This window comes from Piliocolobus tephrosceles, chromosome 12, assembly GCF_002776525.5.
Source record: "Piliocolobus tephrosceles isolate RC106 chromosome 12, ASM277652v3, whole genome shotgun sequence".
Taxonomy (NCBI): domain Eukaryota; kingdom Metazoa; phylum Chordata; class Mammalia; order Primates; family Cercopithecidae; genus Piliocolobus; species Piliocolobus tephrosceles.
The window spans coordinates 100,122,291-100,131,234 of NC_045445.1; the positions used below are offsets into that span (position 1 = coordinate 100,122,291).

The 8,944-nt window shown below is 44.4% G+C and overlaps 1 protein-coding gene across 1 annotated transcript in view; it reads left to right on the forward strand.

Moving 5' to 3' along the window:
* The first annotated feature begins 7,938 nt into the window (after positions 1 to 7,938).
* Positions 7,939 to 8,944, forward strand: part of ZNF630 (zinc finger protein 630) — a 12,874-nt gene continuing 11,868 nt past the window's right edge. The window contains exon 1 of the mRNA XM_023201987.1: positions 7,939 to 8,098. The gene's annotated coding sequence lies outside the window, so the exon portion shown is untranslated. The remainder of the gene's footprint in view (positions 8,099 to 8,944) is intronic.

An 8,944-nucleotide genomic window follows, 5' to 3' on the forward strand; every position in this document is an offset into this window, starting at 1 on the left:
AAGAAAGAAAGAAAGAAAGAAAGAAAGAAAGAAAGAAAGAAAGAAAGGAAGGAAAGAGAAAGAAAGAAAGAAAACTGGGCAGGTTAAATAAACATTATTATTAAAGTTATCTATACTACAGGAACTGTTTAAAAATCTTGCTGCAAAACGCCTTGGTAGGCAGGAGTCAAACATTGATCATGATGGTGGATTTGCTTCAAGATGGCACCGTTTTTGCCATAAACTGGCTGTTTTCTTACAGGTATATAGAACACACTTTACCTTTTTAAACGTTAAATTACATAAAATAGTGAAACTCCTCAATTTCTGGATGATCCCACAACCATGAGCTCAGGTGAATTCCCTGACCCTCTTCAATACATTACACCCAGAAAATTTAAGAAGCATGGTCAGGACTTTGGATACATTTACTGCAGAAGGGAACCAGAGCATGGAATCATGGGAATCCACCTCCCAGGGCCCAACACTTTCATCCTGAGCTTGCAGATGAAACAATAATGAACGAGATTTGTTACCTAAAGGGAATGGGTAGGCACATGGTGGAAAGGAGGGGACAGGAAGTAGGGATGAGCAGGGAGGAACACTTTTATTCTTTTGGTATAGTTTTGCCTCTTTTAGAAGCATAGTAATGTTTCACATATTCCAAAAATAGATATGGAAAAGTGAGGAAGTGGGTGACAAAATAAATACATTAAAATAAACTAGGCTTGGGGGAACCCAAAATGGAACATAAATAGAAACAAAGGAACCTAAGCATATTACAAATGAATAACATAACCATGCTAACGGGCATGAGGAAGAAAATAACTAATCTAAGTAACTTTGGGAAACAGTTATTTTCACTGGATACTATAAGACAAAAAGCAAAAATGACTGTACACAAATATTTTTATTTTTTAAATAGAGATGGGGTCTCCCTATGCTGCCCAGGCTAATCTTGAACTCCTGGGCTCAAGTGATCCTCCCCCCTCGGCCTCCCAAAGTGCTCGGATTACAGGCAGGAGCCACCATGTCCAGGCAAATGTTGTAATTTAGTTAGTGATTTTTTTTTTTTTTTTTACACAGGGTTATGGTTAGGAATTCTGAGACTACTTTATGTGTATATGAGGATTGAGCAACTGAGTGAAATAGAGATAATGAGAGCCATGTTTCTCACTGTCTGAGAAAGGCCTTACAAATCTGGAAAGGAGGTAGGGCTAGAATAATCCTGAGACCTTGGACTGGAATCAGAGATGTCAGTATGAACCCAAGGTACATTCTGCGAAACAACCTGCCTATGTCCTTCAAAAAAGGCCAATGTCATAAAAGATGAAGAAAGGACAGATTAAGGGAGACTGAAGAGATGAGACAGGTAAATGCAAAGCACAATCTGGACTGGATCCAGGAACAGAAAAAAAGTTTTCTTTTGCTGTAAAGAGCATTATTGGGACTACTGGCACATTTTGAAAAGGTTTTGATTTTGTTTTTGTTTTGTTTTGTTGAGACAGTTTCACTCTTGTCGCCCAGGCTGGAGTGCAATGGCGTGATCTCAGCTCACTGCAACCACTCTGCTTCCCAGGTTCAAGCGATTCTCCTGCCTCCGCCTCCCGAGCAGCTAGGATCACAGGCACCCACCACCACAACCAGCTAACTTTTGCATTTTTAGTAGAGATGAGATTTCACCATGTTGGCCAGGCTGGTCTCGAACTCCGACCTCAAGTGATCCACCCACCTCGGCCTCCCATAGTGCTGGGATTACAGGCACAAGCCACTGCATCCGGCCTCAAAAGGTTTAAAGATTAGATAATTGTGCTGTACCAATGTTAATTTCTTGATTTTGATTATTATATTGTGGTTATATAAGGCAATGTCCTGTTTTCTCTGTTTTTCTTTAGCAAAAACACACTACTATTTAGGGACATTTACTGTTTTGTTTGTTTGTTTGTTTGTTTGTTTTTTGAGACAGAGTCTCACTCTGTTGCCCGGACTGGAGTACAGAGGCGTGATCTCGGCTTACTGCATCCTCCACCTCCCAGGTTCAAGCAATCCCCCCGCCTCAGTCTCCTGAGTAGCTGGGACCACAGGTGTGTGCCACCACAACTGGTTAATTTTTTGTATTTTTGATAGAGATGGGATTTTGCCATGTTGCCCAGGCTGGTCTCGAACTCCTTAGTTTAAGTGATCATCCCACCCTGACCTCCCAAAGTGCTGCAATTATAGGCCTAAGCCACCTTGCCAGGCTGACTTTTATATTTAAATGATTCAGAAAAAAAATTATGTATGTGTGTATATATATAAACACACACACATAATATACACACATATATATGTACATATATGTTATATATATGTAAAGAAAATGGGATAAAATAATCACATTTGGAGAATCTGGATGAAGGGTACATGAGAGTTCTTGGTACTATTTTTGCAACTTTTTCTGTAAGTTCGAAATTATTTCCAAATAAAGCATTAAAATAAATGCAGATTATTGGACCTCATCCTTGACTTATTGGATCAGAAGCTCTGGGTCTAGAGTCCAGGAGTATGCATGAAAGGCATTACTTACTGCATCAAACATTTTTGTAAAGATTATTTTATTTTATTTTATTTTATTTTTACATTTTTTGTAGAGATGGGATCTCGCTATGTTGCCCAGGCTGGTCTCCAATTCCTGGGCTCATGCTATCCTCCTGCCTTGGGATCTCAAAGTGTTGGAATTATGGGCCTGAGCCACTGTGCTCTGCCTAAACATTTTATTTTTAAAAAATTCCTGTGGACGTGTATAGAGAGAAGCATCAAAAAATTATTGAGAAGGGCTTTGATCATCATGAAAATTCTTAACTTCCAGGGGTCCTGTCATACATGGTTTCCCACATATTTGAGAGAAATCTTAAAGATGTACATAGCTACTGTATTAGTCTGCTCAGGTTGCCATAACAAAATGCCATAGACTAGATGGCTTAAACAATAGAAATTTATTTTCTCACAGTTCTGGAGGCTGGAAAGTCCAAGATCAAGGTTCCAGAAAGGTTTGGTTTCTGGTGAAGCCTCTCTTTCTGGCTTGCCAATGGCTGCCTTCATACTGTGTAGTCACATGGCGGAGGGAAAATCTCTTGTGTCTCTTACACTTGTCTCCCATCAGGGTTCCACCTTCTGACATCGTTAACCTTAATCATCTCCTTATAGGCTGTATCTCCCATGCAGTCATGTAGGGTGTTAGGACTTCAACATACAAATTTTGAGGGAACACAATTCAGTCCACAGCAGCTACTGTATAACACTAATTAAGTCTAGACATGATTGTGGCTTTAGTTAGGACTACACAGCAGATTATGTGTCCTCTCTTCTCCACATTGAATCTGGGCCTTGGGTCACATTTCTGCCATCTATGGCCTTCAGATCTGAGTCTTGATCTTGGTCCTTTGTTGACTCTGCCACCTTCACTGCCACTCAGCACCTGGTTCTCTGTTCAGTTTTCTCTCTCTCTCTCTCTCTCTCTTTTTTTTTTTTTTTTTTTTTTGAGATGGAATTTCACTCTGTCACCCAGGCTGGAGTGCAGTGGTGTGATCTCAGCTCACTGCAACCTCCCCCTCCGGGGTACAAGTGATTCTCATGCCTCAGCCTCCTGAGTACCTAGCATTACAGGCATGTGCCACCACGCCTGGCTAATTTTTGTATTTTTAATAGAGATGGGGTTTCATCATGTTGGCCAAGCTGCTCTCGAACTCGTGACCTCAAGTGACCTGTCTCGGCCTCCCAAAGTGTTGGAATTACAGGCTTGAACCACTGTGCCCAGCCTGTTCAGTTTTCTCTTTATGCCTACTTCTGTTAATGCTTCCAGCCCTAATGCTCTACTTGTTGGGGCATCTAACTGAGGTCTCTGTTAACTATTTCATCATCAACTCATTTCTATCATGAAAACCAAACCTGACTTCTTTTTATTTTTTCCTCCATCAATGCCTCTTCTGATCTGTGAATTAAATCCAGGTTTCTTAACACCATTAGTTTTCCCACTCTGATTGATACATTAAACCTAGAGCTCAGTTATAGATTTTAGCATTAATGTTCCCATTTTTTGACATTGAATCTGGCTGGCTGTTAAATTTCTTTTTTTAGGGGTCTTGCTCTGTCACCCAGGCTGAAGTGCAGCAGCACAATCATAGCCCACTGCAGCCTCGAACTCCTGGACTCAAGAGATCCTTCTGCCTCAGCTTCTGGAGTAGCTGAGACTACAGGCATGTACCACCACACCCAGCTAATTATTTATTTTTTTATTTGTAGAGATGGGTTCTTGCTGTGTTGCCCAGGTTGGTCTTGAACTCCTGGGCTCAAGTGATCCTCCTGCTTCAGCCTCCCAAAGTGCTGGGATTATAGGTGCGAGCCACTGCACCCAGCCCTGTTAAGTCTTTAATCATCAATGACCCTCAGATTTTTTGTTTTGTTTTGTTTTGTTTTTTGAGATGGAGTCTCACTCTGTCACCAGGCAGGAGTGCAGTGGCACGATCTCGGCTCACTGCAACCTCTGCCTCCAATTCTCCTGCCTCAGCCTCCTGAGTAGCTGTGACTACAGGCGTGCACCACCATGCCCAGCTAATTTTTGTATTTTTAGTAGAGACAGGATTTCAGCATGTTGGCCAGGATGGTCTCGATCTCTTGACCTTGTGTTCCGCCCACCTTGGCCTTCCAAAGTTTTGGGATTACAGGCATGAGCCACCATGCCCAATCGACCCTCAGTTTTAACCTCAAACCTGTTAATTATTCCACCATCAATGTGTCTATATTCTAGCTCTTAAACCTAGGTCTCTGTTAACATTTTTTTTTAAAAAAAAAACCACCAGTGCTCCTGGGGCTTTGATCCAGGGTTCAGGGTCTCTGTTGAGATTCCATCAATTTCCTTTGTTATAACTTTGAACTCAGGCCCGTGGTGCAATTCTGACATAACAGCCTGAACCCCTCATCTATGCCCATCTTATGTGAATTTAAATCTGATTCGAACCATTGATAGTTTTCTCTTGTTAATACCCCATGCTTTAATCAAATCTTCCACCCCCATTGGCCCTCTGGTTTGACTTAAACATTGAGCATTGTGGTAGACAGATTAATAGTCCCCAAAAGATGTCCCTCTCTCAACCCCTAGAACCTGTGAATATGTTACCTTATATAGCAAAAGGAACTTTGCAGATGTGATTAAGAATTTTAAGATGAGATTTTCCTGGATTATCTAGATGAGCCCAATGTAATCAAGGGTCCTTACAAGAGGGAGGGAGCATTTTGGGAGGCTGAGTTGGGAGGATTGCTTGAGGCCAGTAGATGGAATCCAGCCTGGGCAACCTAGCAAGACCCTGTCTCTACAAAAGGTTAAAAAATTGCTGGGCTTGGTGGCTCATGCCTGTAATCCCAGCATTCTGGGAGTCCGAGGTGGGCTGATCACAAGGTCAGGAGATTGAGACCATCCTGGCTAACATGGTGAAACCTCGTCTCTACTAAAAATACAAAAAATTAGCCGGGCATTCAGGTGGATGCCTGTAGTCCCAGCTACTCGGGAGGCTGAGGCAGGAGAATGGCGTGAACCCAGGAGGCGGAGCTTGCAGTGAGCCGAGATCGCACCACTGCACTCCAGCCTGGGTGACAGAGCGAGACTCCATCAAAAAAAAAAAAAAAAAAGTTAAAAAATCAGCTGGGCATGGTGGTGTCTGCCTGTAGTCCTAGCTACTCCAGAGGCGGAGGTGAGAGGATCACTTGAGCCCCGAAGTTAAAGGTTACAGTAAGCTCTGCTCACACCACAGCACTCCAGCCTGGGTGACAGAGCAAGATTCTGTCTCTATTATTTAAAAAAGAAAAAAAAAAAAAAAACAGGGAAGGAGAAGGGTTTGAGTTAGAGAAGGAGGGAGAAGGAGATGTGATGATGTGATGATGGAAGCAGGTTACTGTCAGAGAGCGATGTGAAGATGCTACACTGTCAGCTTTGAAGATGGAGGAAAGGACCACGAGTCAAGGAATACAGGGAGTGCCCAGTGAAACACATATCATATTTCTGACCTGTAGGACTGTAAGATAATAAATTTGTGTTGTTTTGATCAAGTAAGTCTGTTGCTAGAGCAGCAACAGGAAATGAATACAGGCATCTTTGAAATATTCCACCATTGATGCCCATCTTGTCTATACTCAAACCAAGTCCTTCTTAATTCTCCCACCATCCCTATCCCTCTGACCTCACCTCAAACCCCAGCCATTGTTAGCAATTCCACCATCAAAGTCTCTTATCTGTGCTCTCCAACCTGGGCTTCTATTAATTCTTCCAATCTAAATCAACCCTTGATTTTACCTTGAACTGGGGAATCTGTTATCCATTCCACTATTAATGGGTTTGGATCTAGAGACAGAATTCAGGACTTTGAGGGTGAAAAATTAATAATCCCGGGTCTGTGTATTAAGCTTGAGGGTCTGTTCACTTTTCCATTACCAGGGCAATTTACATGTGAATCTTTTTGCATGTCTGTTAACTCCTTCCCCATTACTGTGCCTCAGGTCTTGCTCACTGCAACCTCCGCCTCCCAGGTTCTAGTGATTCTCATGGCTCTGCCACCCAAGCGGCTGGGATTACAGGCACATGCCACCGCGTCTGGGTAATTTTCGTATTTTTAGTAGAGACAGGGTTTCACCATGTTGGTCATGCTGGTATTGAAGTCCTGGCTTCAAGTGATCTGCCCGCCTCGACCTCCCAAAGTGCTCGGATTACAGGAGTGAGCCACTACACTCTGCATCCCTCAGATCTTTATACTGACTGCGGACTTCAGTTAAGTCCTCTCCATCTATGATCTTTTGGTATGTACAGAAAATCAAAGCTCTACTAACTTTTTAGCTACTTGTGCCCCTTCTCCTGTATCCGCCAACCCCAGTCCTCAGTTAACATTTATTTTTATAGAGATGGAGTGTCACTATGTTGCCCAGGCTGGTATTGATCTCCTGGGCTCACATGATCCTCAGGCCTCAGCCTGCCAAAGTGCTGGGATTACAGGTGTGAGCCACTGTGCCCGGCCCTCAGTTAACATTTTTACCATGAATGCCGTTTGGTTTGACTTTGAAGTCAGACTTTGATTAATTCTTCCACCATCATTACCCCTTTGGTATAGGCTGTGAATTCTGGGCCTCTGTTAACCACATCACCTTTAATGGGTCTCTGGTCTGTGGCTCAGACTTGAGTCTAAGTTAACCTTCCATTCAAGGCCTCTCTGAAATAACTTCGGAACTGGGTTACTATTCCACCACCAGTGCCCCTCTGATTTGATCTTTAGGCAGGGTATTTGTTCATGTTTTCTCCATCCATACACCCTGATAGAGGTATTGAATCTTAGGACTTTCTTAACTATTGCAACCATCAGAGTTCCTGTTTTGTATAGAACATGAACCTTTGTTAACTCTGTAATCCTGTTCCAGGCTGACTTCCAATCCAGCCATTTGTTAAACTCTTCTAAAACCAATGTCCCTTAGGTTTTACCTCGAACGTCTGACTCTATGAAATCTTTTAGTTTAGATAAGGGTTGCAAAAGGCCATATAAGCCTACTTGAACTAAGGTGGGCAGAAGTCCAGGCTGTAAATGACAGGTGAAGGCAGGCCCTTCCGTGTTCAAAGGAGCCAATGGAGGACCGGTGGGCAGTGAGTGACAGACGGGGATGGGTCCTGACGCCTAGGAGAAACAATAGGAAGGCGGGAGGGCGCCGAGGCCAGGTGGGGAGAGGTGGGCGAGTATGTGTGAGCCCCCTGAATGACTGTATGATGTCAAAGGTCTCTTCCCTTTCTCCAGACGTTTTAGGGATCCGCTTTGCAGAGGAATCTCCCGGGGGGTGCTATGTCCGGCCTTCCCACTTCCCCACTTCCCACCCTGCCATATCGCCACGCCTATGCTCAGGCCGTGCCTCTTCTGGTGGCCGGGAACGCCCACTCACCCGCCCGGGACAGTCGCGGCCCTTCCAAGCCTCACACTGCTTTCGTAGGATCAATTTCGAATACCCAAACTCGGAGATATCACGAGGACGCCCCCGGGCCCCCAAACGCACCTCTCCTCTGGCTGGAATGGGAGCCTCCAGAAGCAGTGCGAGACCACGGCCAGCGACAGAGGTCCTGGCGCTGGCGGAATGACGCCATTTTTATTACTGGTAGAGCTCGGCTTCGCAGCTGTTTCGGAGCCAGCGAAAGATAAGCTCCCGCGTCACCCTGACATCTCCCCGGGAGGACTGGAAGGGGAAATGGCCTTTCGGGGGATGTTGAACGCATTTGGGCAGGCAGGAAGCCAAGCCCGGCTTGAGAGCAGAGCCGGGCTGAGGGGCCTGGCTGAGCGCTGCGGGTCTATGTGATCAGTGACGGATGGGGACAAGTGGAGGGCCTAAGGAGGGGAGTCTGTGGGACCAGGACTAACCAGGGGTAACAGTATGTGGGTTACGCGAATGGGAGTTTGTGGGGTGATGGGGGATCTGTGCGGTGTTTCATAATGTCTGTAAGGGTGAGTGATGGGGCTTCTATGGGATGGGTGAAGGGAGTCTGGGGTGAGTGATGGTTGGTCTGTAGGGTGAGGGATGCTGGTCCGTGGGGTGAATGGATAGGGGGATCTGGGGTGACGGATGAGGGTCTATGGGGACAAGAATGGAACTGTGTGGGGTCAGTGTTGACGTTTTGTGGGGTCCATGATGGGTGACTGTTTTAGATCAATAATATGTCCATGAATAAACAAAAATCTCTGCCTTTGTGGTGTCCACATTCCCATGGAGGAGTCCGACTCGGTGGTTTGATTCTTATTTCCCTCATGACCAATAAGTTTGAGCACATTTTCTTATAAGGATTGATCACTTGGAGATCCTCTTTTGTGAGGGGCCTGTCTTTTGTTCATTTTTCTGTTAGACTCTCTGCCTTTTTCTTAATGATTTGTAGAAATTTTTTCTTTTTTTTTCTTTCTTTTTTTTTTTTTTT